Raw genomic sequence first — 20,991 nt, 5'->3', positions numbered from 1 at the left:
TGCACTGTGTCTGCTTACTCATATCCTGATGCTCTCCGCCTGCTCGCTCATATCCTGATGTACTGTGCCTGCTTACTCATATCCCGATGCACTGTGTCTGCTCACTCATATCCTGATGCAGTGTGCTTGCTCACTCATATCCTGATGCGGATGCACTGTGTCTGCTTACGCATATCCTGATGCAGTGTGCCTGCTTACTCATTTCCTGATGCAGTGTGTCTGCTCACTCATATCCTGATACACTGTGTCTGCTCACTCATATCCTGATGCACTGTCTGCTCACTCATATCCTGATGCACTGTGTCTGTTTACTCATATCCTGATGCAGTGTGCCTGCTCACTCATATCATGATGCATTGTCTCCTTACTCGTATCCTGATGCAGTGTGCCTGCTCACTCATATCCTGGTGCTTTTCTACTCCATCAATGAGTATCCTTGTTCTTTGTAAGTTATGATACATACTGTCCCTGGGATATAGCTGGCTTCTCTGCCTGGTCTTTCACCATCCTCATATCAGCCAAAATCCAAGTTATTGTCCACTATCTACAGCTTGTCATTATAATCCTGAATTATCTCTTAACCAGTATGCTGGCATCTCGCATATGCAGCACTTTTGAAAGGCAGCCACCAGCTCTATATTCTAGCATGTCCCAGACCTTTCTTGATGTCTTATCAAATGTCTCCTCTAACAGGTTTGTGGTATGGACTTTCACTACAGCATGCATCCACTCCCTCCCATTTATGCACTAACCTGATCAGACCTATTTCCTTTGCCAAAACTCTTAATCCCATTGTTGAATGGGGCTCGGTCTTCTTTCTTTTATTAGTTCATTCACAGTAACAATACAGATTGTGCTGTGATGTCAGTCATTATAGCACTCCATTCATGTTGATAGCGCTTGAAACGCAGAGCACACACATTGTTTTCTTTTTGCTGTAACTTAATTGAGGCACTGAATTTGCACACATTCAGAACCATGATTAAGCAAATTAAATGTGAGAAAATAATTTCAGCAGTTGAGATCCAGTCTACCAGCAGTAAGCAACATCACACATAATTTAACTGACTGTCAGCAGGCTTCAAGGAGTTAACTATTTATAAAGCCTTGCTTCTATGGTTCTGTTTTATATGAGTATGTTAAGCACTAGTACTAAATGATCCCTAATGGATGAATTAGAATTGAACTAATTAGAGTTATGCAGTTCTATTTGTTTGGTCTGTCTGTTTGTTGGCCTATTTGTTTGGTCTGTCTGTTTGTTGGCCTATTTGTTTGGTCTGTCTGTTTGTTGGCCTATTTGTTTGGTCTGTCTGTTTGTTGGCCTATTTGTTTGGTCTGTCTGTTTGTTGGCCTATTTGTTTGGTCTGTCTGTTTGTTGACCTGTTTGTTTGTTTGTCTGTTTTGTCTTCTTGATACTTTCCTAATTTTAGTTGATTTTTTTTACCTTAGCAAAGTTGCCTTAAAGAATTTAAAGTTTACAGTGAGGCTTGGAAATGTGCACCAGCAAGTTGTTCTGCTTTGTGTCACTTTAAAGGACAATGAGGGGAAGCACTGGCCTATTTGTTCTCTGGCTGCCTGAAGACTCCATCACCAATGGGTCACTAATCATAGACGTATATGGCTGGCGAGAAAATGGCTGACTACTGCTAGGTAGCATTTCTCTAAAGGGAGCTATTTTGGCTGCCTATAACTACATACAGGAATTCTGTTTACTGGTACTTACTGGTATGCTCCATTCCTAAACTAGTTTTCATACCCATACAGCTCTCTGACTCTGAACACAGTATTTTGTGGTTGTTTGAATCCCCGGATTTATTTACCTTCCTGTTATCCTGTAGTCACCGCTATCTTCTTCCCTTTCTGTTTTTGGTTTTGGCTGGCTTCATCTCTGCTGCTCCCTGTTTTGCTTCTCTCAGCTTGCTTGTTAATATACTGAAAATATAGTCATTTATTAGATACATGCTGATTGCTTGTAAACTGTTATACTATTTTATTTTAAACTAATAGCTCTTTGCTACCTTAAAAAGAAAAGAACAATTTTACAGTTTACAAGCTATCAGTACAGTAATTGCTGTTTAACAGCTTGTAAACTGACAACCTGTATAAAACATTGCTACACCTTGATACTTTTGACAATCAAACCATTTGTGTTGCTCTTCCTATTGCTCCTTATATAGGTATGTATTGTGCTTCACTGGTAGCTAATTATAAAACACAGATTTGAGGGTAATCTGGTTGTATTCTGTCTTATACAGAGGCATTTAAAAGAAACCTTTACAAACCTCAAAGACCTCCTAAGCCTACAAACACCAATTCCTATCCTCAGTAATCTATAAAGCACACACCAAAAGAAACAACAAACACTGAACATAAGCCTGCATCCAGTGGTGACCAAAGACTGAATCCCATGAGGCAAGCAAACACTTTACCTAGGACACTTGTCATAGAAGATTCCATTGTATGGCACACAGATGTCCCAATCACAAGGTTAGACAAGGAGATGTTAATGGTAAGCTGTATAAACCACAGTATCATTCATGCACTTGTCACTGCACCACAGGTAGAAATATGATTCTGTTATAGTCCATATGGGTGTAAATGACCTGAGATGTACCTCACTGGACTAAATGAAAGAGACATTATGGATTTTTCTGAATATGTATCACAGATAGGTATGTGCCTTAAATTGAGAAGCATTCTACCTTTAGCAAAGATGATGCCACAGTGTGAGCAAAAAAATTACTTTTTTTAATAATTTGTTTATTTTCTGGTGTCATTCCAGGGAGACTCAATACCTGTCAGCATGGAAGGACATGGTTAAGAGACCATACTGCTTTTCCATGTATAGTCTGCAGTTGTTCCCCTGGGCTTTCAGATATTGGTTAAAACTTTATCCACCCATTAAAGCCTTTTTTTAGGCAATGACCAACCTTCCAACATAGCAAAAAAAAAAAAAAAAAAAACGCTAGGAACTTCAACAAGAAACTCCACACCTTATAAGCTTTCCTCACTCTGAAGAATATTGACACCTGCATCATTACCAAAACTTGGTTTAAAGCCACGGAAAGTACCCTGGCAGTGCAAAGCTAAAGTGCCTTCTGCACATTTAAAGCAAAAGCAACACTAGTACAGTTTAAAGTTGGAAAAGTCTTGATCTACATTAGTAACAAATACCCCTAAGTTGGTAATCAGGATGATGCACTGCAGTTCATCTATGTGCAATTCACCATAGATAAAATACCTTACTAAGCCACGGTGGTGCAGCGGTAGCATTGTTGCCTCACAGCAAGAGTTTCTCCTGTTTGATTCTGGGCTGAAGCACCTTCTGTGTGGAGTCTGCATGTCCTCACCACGGTCGAGTGGCATTTGAAAGACATACATAAAATGGACATGCCTTCGCTGAAGGTTGGGTGTTGAGCTGGCACCTCGGCACCCATAGAAAATCTACTGCCAATCATTAGCGGACCAAAGTTTTGCTGTGGCGATCCCTAACTGGGAAACGCCAAAAGAAGAACAACAACATCCTAGGTAACCATAGGTCACCCTCTAGCAACCAAGAATCTCATAACGCATACCTAGACCTAATAGAGACACTCACCATCCAACCAAATATTCTATTCATGGGCTACTTTAACTACCTTGCTATAGATTGGGAAACATATACCTCACACTTGCAGGCACAATGTTTCCTGGACTTTATTAACACAAATACCCTGGCCTAGGTAGTGTGCGCTCCAACTAGAAGTACGAGCATACTAGACCTATTTCTCATCAACATGGGGGAATGTTGCTCCCGCTTGTCATGTCCTCACTGGTGGGATTGGATCACAAAGCTGTCTCTTTCAAAATAAAAATCAACTTGGAAAACCAAACTAAACCTGTAACAGTTAGGAATTATTCTAAAGCAAACTACATCCTACTGAGTGACAGTTTGTCAAAATTCAATACTCCCTAAATCCCTGAACCCCATGATCACAGCAACCTATGCAGAATTGCTCACAGAAACCCTGTACAAACATGTGAATGACTGCTTAGAGATTGCTGTACACACCAGAAGTAAGCCCATAACAAACACCAAAAGCAAACTGCACTAGTGGAATTCCAACTTTAACAGCATAAATAACAAAAGGGAAAAAATTCCAAATCATAAAGAGCTGCTCTCATAAAGACAAGAATAACCACAAGGCCTTCTTTGTCTATGTCCAAAATTTTAAAGATAACCATTATAACAGTCCCCAACCCCCTTCATAAATAAAATCCACTTGTGAAATCCCATAGCAACATTGGTGCCACTGTGGCACTAAAAGTATTCTCTGGTGGTCTAGTGGTTCCCCTACCCCCAGTCCCCATACTGTGGTTGGTGCCACTACAGCATTTTAGAGTATGTCATATGGTCCCCCAAAACCACCCCATTATGCTGGTCTATGCCTATGTCTAGACAAAGATAATCTTAATACATCACATGTCCCGTTATTATGAAATTTGCTAAACTTGGCAATAATATCTTCATTTTGAAGATCCACTGTTAGCAAAAGACTCATTGTGTCTGACACACAGCTATTCTTATTTTTCTGGACCTTGTTAATATATTGTGTAAATCAAAAAGCAATTTAGAAGAAACCATCAGTAACTGTGGACAAAAAGTATTCAACCCTTTTTATCTTTGCACATTTACAGTAGTGTATAACCAAATAAATTTGGCTTTTAATATGAAACAAAAGGCTGAAAAAGGGGTGGGGGGCATCGCCAGGATGCTGAGGAGATAGAGGCAGATTCCTTCAGCTCTACTGTAACATATTTCTGACAGGATATTTTATTTCTATATTATAATTTTTTTTATAAAGAGATATTCATTTAAACTTTTCTGTTTGATAACATTTAAAATTATTTAATTATTCCATATTTTCTTGAAAAAATACTAATTGAAATATTTATCCATATATCACCAAGATGAGTCACAACAAAACTAACTTTCAAGACACTTCATTAAAGAAGGAGCTTCAAGTGGTTTTAACTAATATCCAGGAGCTGTCTCTAAAAATGGATAAAATGGACAATAAGATAGAGAATTTCAAAGATAGATGCACAAAGCAGATGGAAATGATTCAAGAGTCTCTTAACCAACAGAAACTACAAATCTCAGGAGTAGAAGATGCTTCAAATGATGTAGAAAAAAGACTGTCAGAAGATGAAAACAACATTGAGTTTGTATTAAAACAGAATATACTTTTGTTGAGTAACTTAGATGATTTGGAGAACAGATCTCAAAGAAATAATATCCATATTTTTGGACTGCCAGAGAAAAATTGAAGGAAACAGCATAATAAACGTTTTAACTTCCTGGCTTCCTAACATCCTTGATCTGTCTGAAACAATGTCATATGACATCGGGAGAGCACATAGATCGCTTGCAGTGTCTCCTTCTAGTAAAAATATTACTCAGAGATCTGTTATTGTTAGATTGTTTTCATCACTTGATAAAGAATTAATTCTAAAAACAGTATGATCAACATCTCCCATCAAACTAGATGGAAAGATAATAAGATTTGATATTGACTATTCTCCCACAGTAATCTTGAAAAGAAAAGATTTCTTACCTCTGATTAAGGAGCTCAAGAAAAAGCAGATTAAAGTTCACTTGCTTTTCCCTGCTAGACTAAAACTATTTCTTTCTGACGAGACAAGAATTTTTGAGGACATTCTGCGCTTTCTTTTTTAAAAGCAGAAAAAAATAAATAAGCAACTAATAGAGCAACCAGAAGAAATGGATTGGAGTAACTGTTCCCTGAAACAACTGTCTGAGAAAAATGGCTGGAAAATTCATGAAAAAAGAAGAAATTAAAAGAAAAGTGACTATCTAACTAATTAATTTGTTTTTATGAGTTTGCAGGCTTGGTATTTATTACATATAAATAGCATTTTTTTTATTTATTTACTTCAACCTAAATGTCTGTACTTTAAGAAGACTATCTGCAATTCTAGACTTTCAAGGTAACTTTACAGTAATTATTCTATTTAAACATTTGTTTTTATATATATCTTTATATGCTTGTTTTCATGTTCAAGTTTTATTTATTATAAGTCAAAGTCAGTGTGTTTACCTTTACAGCATACTGACAACTGATTTAGCAAATTGTTTTTTTCGGGCTATAGAAGTTTGATATTTTAATTAAGTTATCCAATCTAACTACTTGTTGGGGAGGGGTATCACATCTAATAATTTTAGTCTTAGTCTAAGTTCACATGACCTTACATAGAATGACTAATTACAATCTAGGTAATGAAATGTCATTACATGCTTGAGTTAAATAGATGCAGCCTACATTCCTTTTTTAATAGCCCAGTAGTGCATTTTCTGAGATTATAATTTTTACAAATACAATAGGGTCATCGGGGATGCTTTCATGTCTGAATTGGCTGATTTAGCATACTGGGGGAGTGTTAGTTATGAAGGTAAGCTCTTTAGAATTGTTGTGCTTTATTAATATCTTTTTATAATATAATTGCGGTACTTTAGTTTTCCAGCAATTTGTTGTGGTAGTAAATTTCCTGAGATATTATTGTCATATTTCTGTTTAGTGGGTTCTCTCAGTGCCTGTGCAGGATGCCTCTCGTAGATGCATTGAGGATGAAAACTGTTATGATATATTGGTGCTTTGGGAAATAGCTGACTGTTTATGTAGCACTGTTTTGAGCTGACTTTGAAGATCAGATTTTGTAACAGATTGAATGGGATTCTATTGGGTTAAGCTGAGTTTGTTTTGTGTGGGGTGTCATGCTTGACTGCTTTTATAGGATTGGATTGGGGTTGTCTTTGATTCTTGTTCTTGATGTATTTTGTTTGAGAGGTGGGCTTCCGAGAGAATGTGGGAGATTTGGAGCTGGAGGCTGGGTTTTGTATGGTGCATTGCGATGATTACATCTGAGTTGCTGTTCTACTGCTTCTGTAGCTCTGAAGTCAAATGGTTATAGTGCAAGCAAATACTATGTTCATATGAAGCTTATTGTATAGTCTCGCAACTTCTTTTACCTACATTTTCCCACCATGCTTGTGGAAGTGCTGACTTTGTTGTGCTGTACTGGCTCACTGGTTATTTCGAGGAAGAATGGGCCTGGTCACAATGATATGTGTGATACACTATGTAAAGGAAACACGATTGCCATGCAATGCATATTTGGTAGTGATATCATGCATATATTGATGGCTGATAAATATTGCTTTTGAGTGTCAAAATCAAATTGACTTCTATGGTCTGTGTATGTGTATGTAGTGGGGATATGATATTTCCTCATCAGTCTGGATATCTTTGTGACATTTACTAATTCAGCCTCATCAACTCCAAGTTCTAACTTTATAATAATTTTAATGAAAATTAACTTAGGTCATTTACTTGGATGCACTGGTAGCCTACTTCATTTCTTTGCCTAACAGGAATGCGAGAGGTTGAGGAACTTGCGAACCTTCTCTTTATTGCTTTGCAGTGACGATGAAGTATATTTTTGGTAGCTCTGCTTATTAATGTCCAGTAGTGTATTATTGGCTCTTGTTTCCTTAGTGCTGTTGCAGCTATCAAAATGTATTAATTGAGTCAGAGTCAAATTGAATGGTTGTATTGTTATAAAACTGATATTATTACTGAAAATCATTATTCTACAATTTATATTTTACAAATAATTTTCAACTAACCATTAATGTCTTTGGCTTGCATATAGAATCTATTACATATTAAGTCATGTACTATTTTGACATACGCAGCATATATGAAGATTTAATATTTAATGAGGAAGGTTAATATTTTTTAGCAAAGGAACAAGTCTCCAATTCTGTGAATGTAAGGGACAAATATAATGTTTCTACTGAGAAATGCATCTACTGTGCCTATGAGGTACTAATTCTCAGGTCATTTTAAGGTATATTTGCCAGTCACTGTTATAGCTAGCATGACCAATATTGTGAGGTAGCCGTAGAGGAAAACTGCAATTGCCTTAGTTAATCTAGTGATCATTTGGCTTGAGTGCCAGTGAGAAGCACATATAGTAAGAGTTTGTTCAATCACTGTGGCATCACCCAAAAACAAAAGACAGAACCCAAATTTTGTCATATATAACCCATAAAAGTCTCATAGATGTTCAGAAGGGTTGACTAGATGTCATTATCTGTTAGACAGATGCACAGATGGAACCGGTTAGATGCTGCCAAGCCATATCAGTTTGTACTAAGGAACTAATAAAATAGAAAAGAACATTTTCTTCTACTGTCCTTTTTTGTGGTAGATTTTGTATGTAAGGAGTAAAGCAAGAACATCTTCAACCATTTTAGTAACTATCATGCTCAACACAAAAGCTACTGATGTGCTATGGCAGCTTTCATTTCCAGTGAGCTGACCATTTTTTGACTTATCCCAGACATTCCAGGGAACCACTCTAAAGAAAAATATTTTTGCTGAATTTTTACGTCTTGAATGGGTCATCATAGTGGTACATTAAAAGGGGTCTATATTATAACATCGAAGTCTTAAAACTTCGAATGTTATAATATCGACTCCTATTCAGTGAACGCTTGAAATAGCAAAGCTGCAGAACACTGAATATTTTCCTAGGGAAAGTATTTGGTGGGCCATTTCTGCAGCTTCGCTATTTCTTTGACTGTGGTGCGAAGGTGACAGACCAGGTTAAGGTAACTGTGCGAACGGACTGAGGTAAGGTAAGTGTGTGATAGTTAGGGACCTTAGGGATAGGGAGCGGGTAAGGTGAGTGTGCGATAGTTAGGGACCTTAGGGTTAGGGAGCGGGTAAGGTGAGTGTGTGTTAGTTAGGGATCTTAGGGTTAGGGAGTGGGTAAGGTGAGTGTGCATTAGTTAGGGACCTTAGGGTTAGGGTTGGGTTAAGGTAAGTGGATAGCTAGTAGTGTATGTACGGTTTAGTGTAGGGTTCTGTGAAGTGTGTATGTGTGGATTATGCATTTTGGTGTGCTTGTGCTGTGTGTGTATATTCTCAGAATAGCAAATTTTTTCCCTTGGAAAAAATTCACTGTTTTGAGCTTTCGAGCATATCACATTTCGAGATTCCAAGGTTGAGCTTATGATGTTCGACATTTTGGAATTTTGATAATGTGATATTTACCCCATTAAAAGGAAGTGGGCTAAGGTCCAGCTCTTTTTTACTCATATCCTTGGTGAGTCAGTTTGCAGTTAACGGTATGACTCAATTGCAGCCATATGTCTGACAGAATATAGAGTTTATTTGTATTTATAAATACACACTCATATATTAAGTGGAGGGCGTATGCACAAAAATAGTGAGGGACACTATAGAAGGTGTTTAATACTAATTCGTTCACATTCTAGAAATGGCTCTTTTTCAGAGTTGTGTTGCCAAAGATAGCTCACCAATCTAGCTAGGATAATTGATCACCATAGGCTACATATATAATATACTAGTGTCTGCAAGTCAGTTGTACCGTAGTTCTTTCCTGAGCATAAAAGAATGATATTTTTTACAGATTTTAGCTTGCTTATATAATCTAATGTAATTGCAAGTGGTTCCTTTAAGCCTTCTTATTATTTTTAGACTTACCCTTTATGCAACCTGAATGTAAGCTCATATTATTTTTAAGAGTATTGAATTCTTTCAAGCATGTCTCACCTACAACTCAGAAATAACTAAGACAGCACTGGATGGACATTTTAATAATCCACACTGGATTATAACCATGTGTACAAAGGAATTTTGTAACACAGTGCCAGTCCAAGTCATTCCCTGTACACTTACAAAGTTTATTTTGGAAAATGCATATCTCAGGAAATATTTTATAAATTTGCATTGCACAGCATCAGTAAGACTGATGTGTGTACTCAGGTAGATAGAGTGGATTGTGATTATGTTTGCATTTACTCTCCTTAGTAAAATTATTTTTAACTTGTTTTAACACTTTTATGATTGGAAGCTTTGAAATACCTATATGGAGAACAGAGCTATGAGCTTAAATATATGTCTATAGATATTTGTGTGATATACTGTATATATATATATATGCTGCGGTAGCATTATCACCTCACAGTAAGACGCTGTCTGGTTCGAGTCTCAGCTAGAGTATCTTCTGCGTGGAGACATGCGTGAATGGGCGTACCTTCGTTGAAGGTTGTGCATCAGGGCTGGTAACTCAGCATGTAAAAATCAACTACCAATCATTAGCAGACCGGAGTTCTGCTGTGGCGACCCCTAACCGGGAAAAGCCGAAAGACAAAAAATACTGTATATATTAGGATTTCCATTCATACTTCTACCAAAACTGTGTTAATTAGAGTCATGGCAGAATGTTGCAGTTATTCTGTAAATTCATTGAAGGGAATTCTATTAAGACATTTAGCAAAGATGTGTTGCAGCTACAAAAGAAGGCAAACTGACCTTTCTTTAAGCTATTAGAATATGAATAATTTAATAATTAGCAGCACAAACCAAGATTAACCAGACTGGGAACCAGTCAATTTGTTCTTAGCTCCCTGAAAATGACAGAAACAATTTGACACACAGGAATTAACATCAACACTGAGTGTGATCTTTTACTTAGTATTATATTATGGGTTGGTTAAGCATGCATCAATAACGCAGGAAGTTGTAATCATTGTAATAGACTAAACAAATCTCACTAAAGGTGGTCGATGATTGAATGATAATGGTATTGACTGACTTGTATTGTCAACTATGGCATTAATACAGTTTTCATACAGGAAACTGAATACGTTATATATTGCAGTTAGGAGAGGTAGATAATATTTTTTCTGTAAATTTCAATAAGAGTGAATATTTATTTGAAATATATGAAACACAATATGATTTTTTTCATGATTAAGTGATTGTACTATCGTCACTGCCACTGTGTTTATATATTATAATCAACATGATTCAGAGTCAATTATGACATCAATACACTGCATTCGTGCCTCTTGACTTCTCTTTCATGGGTTTTGGGTGGGACTGGGCAATGGTTTGGTGGCAGGGATCCAAAATAATATTATTCTATTTCACTTAAAATGAACATGTCATGCATTGGTGTACATTTTCTGAATAATAACTATACATTCTAACATCTGTTATTGACTGATTATGATCCTCAGAGATTTACCAAGAAAAATAAAACATTACAAGCCTCTATAACTTTTTAAAGAGAAACTGCTTTTATGATCTTTTGGGAAATGTTGATTAGAAATTATTGACTGAGATGACAATAGGTGAACCTATTGAATAACAATCAAGCTGTTCACTGATTATTATTAAAATCTTAAAAGAAAAGTTCTGAACATATATTTCTTTGCAATGTATCTCTTAATTGTCCAGGTGTGATCAGAATTTGTTTCGTATCTTTGTTTTGCTCCTTGTGAATATTATAGCTTTTTGATAGACTGCTGTGATGAACTGAGGACTGATGACATCAAATGATGATACACATTTAAATTTCCCGATCTCAAATCCTTTAGACAATATATATTGATGCAGACTTTGTTGATCTGGCTGCTTTTTAGATTTGTGAGAACAGTATTTGAATCCTCTTTCTGTTTTTGGTCCTTTGCCCCCCCCATTTTTTGAGGCCTTATTCAGAATTTGTGTTTTGGGGGGGCTGAGAGATATGTTCTGCAACAAACAACACTGATATGTTCAAAATCCAGTGGCAGTGGCCAATACATATATATGTGTATATCTTTATATTATGTATATCTGACATTCATGTATTCAAGTATAATGTTAATCTAAAAAATGGCAGATAAATGTACAGCTTAGAGGTTATAAAATATTCATTTAAACATTGTTTAAATATTTTTTATACATCATTTCACAATAAATATCTGAATATTTTGAATAACAACTTGATGACTTCCTTTGGTTTCTAATTTATGTTATACTATATTATATATATATATATATATATATATATATATTTTTTTTTTTTTCTAAAATGTTCAAGCATACTTCATTATTTTATATTGTACAAGTATATGTTTTGAATTATAATAAGGAAGTATATTTAAACAAATACTCACTTGCTCCTTCTGACATGATCATAATGATTAATACTTGCATTCTCATACATTTGGTTCCTGCTTATATATTCAATATGCCATTTGATGAGATATTTCAGATACTAGTTTACCTTAATTATTGATGGACCCCTTGAAGATTGTTAATGATGCTTCTCTTCACTACTTTTGAGATCTCATATATTTATAAATATATGCAAAGGCAAAACTAACAATATTGTAGACCTTGTTTTAGTCGAGCTACTAGAGAAAAACATTTGCTCTTATTTGCATTATAATGGGTTGTCTCAGTATTGATAGAACTGAATAATTTGATTATAACATAAGTTTCTTTTTTGGATTATATTATTGTATTTGGATCTGGAATTAATGCAAGCATCTTTGTTATATGATTCTGATCAGATCCAGTTGCATAGGTGTTTTACAAGATATAGTAACTAAATTATTCTTATTTTGTTACTATTATTTTAAAATCCTTTTGATTTAATATATTTATTCATTTATATTTCACTAAACTTTATCATTAAATACAACTTTTAGGAAATATGGCATTTTGTATATAAATAGTTAGCTTCAGCTGGACACATGCTGTATAGCTTTTTAATAAAATTAAGCAGTAACTGGTTCAATTCATGCACATCTAATATGAGAGTTAATATATATATATATATATATATATATATATATATATATATATATATATATATCTACACACACACACACACACACACACACACACACACACACACACATGCACACACAATAGTATTATTTCAAAATCCACTATATTTTCCACAAGTTACATTTATTTTTCTAGTGGTTTATATGCTAACATACAATATTATTTAGGTTATAATATATGACAAACATAAAGTGTTTATCAATCAATATTAATGGTTTGAATAATGGTTGCAAAAGGAGTAGTTTCTATAAATATTAAAAACTATACTTACCTTAGGTTGTATTTGTTCAAGAAACATATCTATTAACAAATGATATAGACAGACTTAATAATAAGCAATATATAGTAATAGCCTGTACTCAATTTACTCAAAAAAGAAGAGGAATAACTATTTTGTGGAAAAAAAACTATTTACCTACACCACACATTTAAATTTCCCGATCTCAAATCCTTTAGACAATATATATTGATGCAGACTCTGTTGATCTGGCTGCTTTTTAGATTTGTGAGAACAGTATTTGAATCCTGTTTCTGTTTTTGGTCCTTTGTCCCCCCCATTTTTTGAGGCCTTATTCAGAATTTGTGTTTTGGGGGGGCTGAGAGATATGTTCTGCAACAAACAACACTGATATGTTCCAAATCCAGTGGCAGTGGCCAATACATATATATGTGTATATCTTTATATTATGTATATCTGACATTCATGTATTCAAGTATAATGTTAATCTAAAAATGGCAGATAAATCTACAGCTTAGAGGTTATAAAATATTCCTTTAAACATTGTTTAAATATTTTTTATACATAATTTCACAATAAATATCTGAATATTTTGAATAACAACTTGATGACTTCCTTTGGTTTCTAATTTATGTTATACTATATTATATATATATATATATATATATATATATATATATATATATATATATATTTTTTTTTTTTTTTCTAAAATGCTCAAGCATACTTCATTATTTTATATTGTACAAGTATATGTTTTGAATTATAATAAGGAAGTATATTTAAACAAATACTCACTTGCTCCTTCTGACATGATCATAATGATTAATACTTGCATTCTCATACATTTGGTTCCTGCTTATATATTCAATATGCCATTTGATGAGATATTTCAGATACTAGTTTACCTTAATTATTGATGGACCCCTTGAAGATTATTAATGATGCTTCTCTTCACTACTTTTGAGATCTCATATATTTATAAATATATGCAAAGGCAAAACTAACAATATTGTAGACCTTGTTTTAGTCGAGCTACTAGAGAAAAAAATTTGCTCTTATTTGCATTATAATGGGTTGTCTCAGTATTGATAGAACTGAATAATTTGATTATAACATAGGTTTCTTTTTTGGATTATATTATTGTATTTAGATCTGGAATTAATGCAAGCATCTTTGTTATATGATTCTGATCAGATCCAGTTGCATAAGTGTTTTACAAGATATAGTAACTACATTATTCTTATTTTGTTACTATTATTTTAAAATCCTTTTGATTTAATATATTTATTCATTTATATTTCACTGAACTTTATCATTAAATACAACTTTTAGGAAATATGGCATTTTGTATATAAATAGTTAGCTTCAGCTGGACACATGCTGTATAGTTTTTAATAAAATTAGGCAGTAACTGGTTCAATTCATGCACATCTAATATGAGAGTTAATATATATATATATATATATATATATATATATATATATATATCTACACACACACACACACACACACACACACACACACATGCACACACAATAGTATTATTTCAAAATCCACTATATTTTCCACAAGTTACATTTATTTTTCTAGTGGTTTATATGCTAACATACAATATTATTTAGGTTATAATATATGACAAACATAAAGTGTTTATCAATCAATATTAATGGTTTGAATAATGGTTGCAAAAGGAGTAGTTTCTATAAATATTAAAAACTATACTCACCTTAGGTTGTATTTGTTCAAGAAACATATCTATTAACAAATGATATAGACAGACTTAATAATAAGCAATATATAGTAATAGCCAGTACTCAATTTACTCAAAAAAGAAGAGGAATAACTATTTTGTGGAAAAAAAACTATTTACCTACACCACACATTTAAATTTCCCGATCTCAAATCCTTTAGACAATATATATTGATGCAGACTCTGTTGATCTGGCTGCTTTTTAGATTTGTGAGAACAGTATTTGAATCCTGTTTCTGTTTTTGGTCCTTTGTCCCCCCCATTTTTTGAGGCCTTATTCAGAATTTGTGTTTTGGGGGGGCTGAGAGATATGTTCTGCAACAAACAACACTGATATGTTCCAAATCCAGTGGCAGTGGCCAATACATATATATGTGTATATCTTTATATTATGTATATCTGACATTCATGTATTCAAGTATAATGTTAATCTAAAAATGGCAGATAAATCTACAGCTTAGAGGTTATAAAATATTCCTTTAAACATTGTTTAAATATTTTTTATACATAATTTCACAATAAATATCTGAATATTTTGAATAACAACTTGATGACTTCCTTTGGTTTCTAATTTATGTTATACTATATTATATATATATATATATATATATATATATATATATATATATATATATATATATATATATATATATATATATTTTTTTTTTTTTTTTTTTTCTAAAATGCTCAAGCATACTTCATTATTTTATATTGTACAAGTATATGTTTTGAATTATAATAAGGAAGTATATTTAAACAAATACTCACTTGCTCCTTCTGACATGATCATAATGATTAATACTTGCATTCTCATACATTTGGTTCCTGCTTATATATTCAATATGCCATTTGATGAGATATTTCAGATACTAGTTTACCTTAATTATTGATGGACCCCTTGAAGATTATTAATGATGCTTCTCTTCACTACTTTTGAGATCTCATATATTTATAAATATATGCAAAGGCAAAACTAACAATATTGTAGACCTTGTTTTAGTCGAGCTACTAGAGAAAAAAATTTGCTCTTATTTGCATTATAATGGGTTGTCTCAGTATTGATAGAACTGAATAATTTGATTATAACATAGGTTTCTTTTTTGGATTATATTATTGTATTTAGATCTGGAATTAATGCAAGCATCTTTGTTATATGATTCTGATCAGATCCAGTTGCATAAGTGTTTTACAAGATATAGTAACTACATTATTCTTATTTTGTTACTATTATTTTAAAATCCTTTTGATTTAATATATTTATTCATTTATATTTCACTGAACTTTATCATTAAATACAACTTTTAGGAAATATGGCATTTTGTATATAAATAGTTAGCTTCAGCTGGACACATGCTGTATAGCTTTTTAATAAAATTAGGCAGTAACTGGTTCAATTCATGCACATCTAATATGAGAGTTAATATATATATATATATATATATATATATATATATATATATCTACACACACACACACACACACACACACACACACACACACACACACACACACACACACATGCACACACAATAGTATTATTTCAAAATCCACTATATTTTCCACAAGTTACATTTATTTTTCTAGTGGTTTATATGCTAACATACAATATTATTTAGGTTATAATATATGACAAACATAAAGTGTTTATCAATCAATATTAATGGTTTGAATAATGGTTGCAAAAGGAGTAGTTTCTATAAATATTAAAAACTATACTCACCTTAGGTTGTATTTGTTCAAGAAACATATCTATTAACAAATGATATAGACAGACTTAATCATAAGCAATATATAGTAATAGCCAGTACTCAATTTACTCAAAAAAGAAGAGGAATAACTATTTTGTGGAAAAAAAACTATTTACCTACACCACACATTTAAATTTCCCGATCTCAAATCCTTTAGGCAATATATATTGATGCAGACTCTGTTGATCTGGCTGCTTTTTAGATTTGTGAGAACAGTATTTGAATCCTGTTTCTGTTTTTGGTCCTTTGTCCCCCCCCCCCCCCATTTTTTGAGGCCTTATTCAGAATTTGTGTTTTGGGGGGGCTGAGAGATATGTTCTGCAACAAACAACACTGATATGTTCCAAATCCAGTGGCAGTGGCCAATACATATATATGTGCATATCTTTATATTACGTATATCTGACATTCATGTATTCAAGTATAATGTTAATCTAAAAATGGCAGATAAATGTACAGCTTAGAGGTTATAAAATATTCCTTTAAACATTGTTTAAATATTTTTTATACATCATTTCACAATAAATATCTGAATATTTTGAATAACAACTTGATTACTTCCTTTGGTTTCTAATTTATGTTATACTATATTATATATATATATATATATATATATATATATATATATATATATATATATATATATATAGATATATATTTTTTTTTTTTTTCTTTTTCTAAAATGCTCAGGCATACTTCATTATTTTATATTGTACAAGTATATGTTTTGAATTATAATAAGGAAGTATATTTAAACAAATACTCACTTGCTCCTTCTGACATGATCATAATGATTAATACTTGCATTCTCATACATTTGGTTCCTGCTTATATATTCAATATGCCATTTGATGAGATATTTCAGATACTAGTTTACCTTAATTATTGATGGACCCCTTGAAGATTATTAATGATGCTTCTCTTCACTACTTTTGAGATCTCATATATTTATAAATATATGCAAAGGCAAAACTAACAATATTGTAGACCTTGTTTTAGTCGAGCTACTAGAGAAAAAAATTTGCTCTTATTTGCATTATAATGGGTTGTCTCAGTATTGATAGAACTGAATAATTTGATTATAACATAAGTTTCTTTTTTGGATTATATTATTGTATTTGGATCTGGAATTAATGCAAGCATCTTTGTTATATGATTCTGATCAGATCCAGTTGCATAGGTGTTTTACAAGATATAGTAACTAAATTATTCTTATTTTGTTACTATTATTTTAAAATCATTTTGATTTAATATATTTATTCATTTATATTTCACTGAACTTTATCATTAAATACAACTTTTAGGAAATATGGCATTTTGTATATAAATAGTTAGCTTCAGCTGGACACATGCTGTATAGCTTTTTAATAAAATTAAGCAGTAACTGGTTCAATTCATGCACATCTAATATGAGAGTTAATATATATATATATATATATATATATATATATATATATATATATATATATATATATATATATACACACACATACACACACACACACACACACACACACACACACACACACACACACACACACACACACACACAATAGTATTATTTCAAAATCCACTATATTTTCCACAAGTTACATTTATTTTTCTAGTGGTTTATATGCTAACATACAATATTATTTAGGTTATAATATATGGCAAACATAAAGTGTTTATCAATCAATATTAATGGTTTGAATAATGGTTGCAAAAGGAGTGGTTTCTATAAATATTAAAAACTATACTCACCTTAGGTTGTATTTGTTCAAGAAACATATCTATTAACAAATGATATAGACAGACTTAATAATAAGCAATATATAGTAATAGCCAGTACTCAATTTACTCAAAAAAGAAGAGGAATAACTATTTTGTGGAAAAAACTATTTACCTACACCACACATTTTAAGTACCTATAATGATGACAAATGTATGTCTTGTTTAGCTAATATATTAATTAACAGGAAAATATATTCCTTAGTTAATCTATATTGGATACCTGGTCTAGATGTCAAAACAGCCAAAATTCAACTAGATCAGATCAAAGGGCAGCCTCATTGTAGCCGGATAATTTAATTGTATTTTACATGAACAAGATGCTAATACTAAGGGGAACCATAAAATATCTGCCACTGCCAAAGCATTAATAAACTTCATTTAAAGTTAAAGATACTAATGAATTTTGAGTTAATTACTCTTAGTTCACTCATTTCTCAAATAGACATAGCACACAATCAAGACTTGATAGGGTTTTTGTTTCACATTATTTATTTACTTATTTAGACAAAGTTAAAATAATTCCATGCCCAACTTCAGATCATAATGCCATAATTTTGAATTTTGTGAACTATAACAATAGCATTCATGTTAAAAGTATTCCAGCATAAATTGCAAATTTGAAAGATTTTAAAGAATTTTGCAGAAAAGAGGTACACACTTATTTAGAATTTAATAATAGAAAATATGTATCAGAAGCTTATATATGGGATGTTCTCAAATCCTATTTATATGGAAAAATTATAAATTGGTATTCATTAAAAAGGAAACAATGGAATAATGATTTAAAAGATTTACAAGAAAAAAATTGATAAATTAAAGCTAGAAAATCACATTAACAACAATATTTCATTAAAATAATTAAATGAATTACAAAATTAATATTTAAAATTTTAAATCATAAAATTAAAATAAACTTGGAAAAGATTAAATTAACAAATTACTCAATAAACCCAAAATCTTTACATAAAATTGCTTCTAGAATTAAAATGATAATCAAATCAGATCAAATCACATCAATGAATTATATGCTGAGAATAAAAAAAAGTTACTGCAATTGAAGATATTCTTAGAGAGTTTAGAACGCATTTTATTAAAATTAATCAATTTAATCCAGTAATGGATTCATAAGAAGCAATAAAAGTTTTTATTAGAAAATCACTAAAAATAGATATAGAAAATACTTGATAAGCCTATATCAATGCTTGAACTTACAAATCAAATAGACAAAATAAAATCTAATAAAATGCCAGGCAATGATGGCATAATATCAGAACTTTATATGCAAAAAATGCACTAAATATTTCACTTTATACTTTTTAGCTAGCTAATGATTTAGAGATAGTCCCTCCTTCATGAGAATATACTCTTATTTCCCCAATTTTAAAATCTAATGAGGACCGAGCTGAATGTACATCTTACAGACTTATTTAATTATTAAATGTTGATTATAAATTATGTATGTCTATTGTAGCAAGTAGGATTTAACAATTTCTTCCTTACCTAATTAATAATGACCAGACTGGATTTATAAAAAAATAGGAATACTTATGAAAATTTTAAATATAATTGACTACACTGACAATGTAAAGGATTATTTGACATTAGTAAGTCGAGATAGCAACATCGCACTTGACACAGTTAATTGAGACAATTTTTTGTTAGTATTGGAAGAATGTAACTTTTCAGTAGACTGTCAGCAACTTATAACAATTTATAGGATAGTTCATTTGCCTATATAAAATAGGTTCTTATGTCTCACAATCAATTGTGATCACTAAAGGTACAAAACAAGGTTGTCCCTTGTCACCACTACTATTTACTTTGGTTATGGAACCCTTTGCAAACTACATAAAATCAAATCAGAAATTAAAGGTGTACAATTTGGTCATAATCTAAATTCAAAACTACTTTTATTTGCAGATGATATTTTAAAGGTGCACAATTTGGATATAATCTAAATTCAAAGACACATTTATTTGCAGATGATATTTTATTGACATTAACAGATAAAATTCTTGTAGTTCCCTTTTTAAGGCTATCAAAACATTTAAATCTAAATCAAGTCTCACAATGAAGATAACACAAAAAATTTATGTATAAACTCTAATATTTCTAACATGGCAAAAATGTATTCTAAATATATAGTCAATGATGATAAAATAAAAAAAATGGGAATAATATTAACTAAGAACATTAAAGATGTAAATAATACATATTATAGTGATCATTTAGACAACAATTAAAACTTTAATTAACAAATTGAATAAAGTCTTATTTACAGTGCAATAGAAAAGAGACCTTTAATTATAAAAATGGTAATACTAGCAAAAATACTATATACAATTAAATATTTAGCCATTCCCATTCTTAAACAAATATAATAGCTTTCAATACCCTAATACTTAAATTTCTGTGGCATCTCAGCATACCTAGATTAGCACTGAAATACCATCTAAGAAGTTGGACTTGTGGAGGAATAAGTTTACCAGATATATAACTATATTCTACTTCTGCCATTATAAAAACAATTATTTCCTTGACAAATAAAAATTATTCTGCTATATGGAAAGCAATACAAGAAAGTATCCTTATAAAAATAACTAATCTATAAGCATTATAATAAAATAACTAGCAATAGATTTCTTTCATTACTAAAAGATTTTCCCTGGGATTCAGTAAGCTACAATCCCATGTCCAAATAGTGGCATGGCCCAAACATGGAGTTTGGAGCCTGTGCAATTTAGTAAATCAGGCTGGGGGCTT

The sequence above is a fragment of the Protopterus annectens genome, chromosome 3.part1 (assembly GCF_019279795.1).
Source record: "Protopterus annectens isolate FY-2018-M chromosome 3.part1, PAN1.0, whole genome shotgun sequence".
NCBI lineage: Eukaryota > Metazoa > Chordata > Ceratodontiformes > Protopteridae > Protopterus > Protopterus annectens.
Note: the sequence above shows the minus strand (reverse complement) of the source record.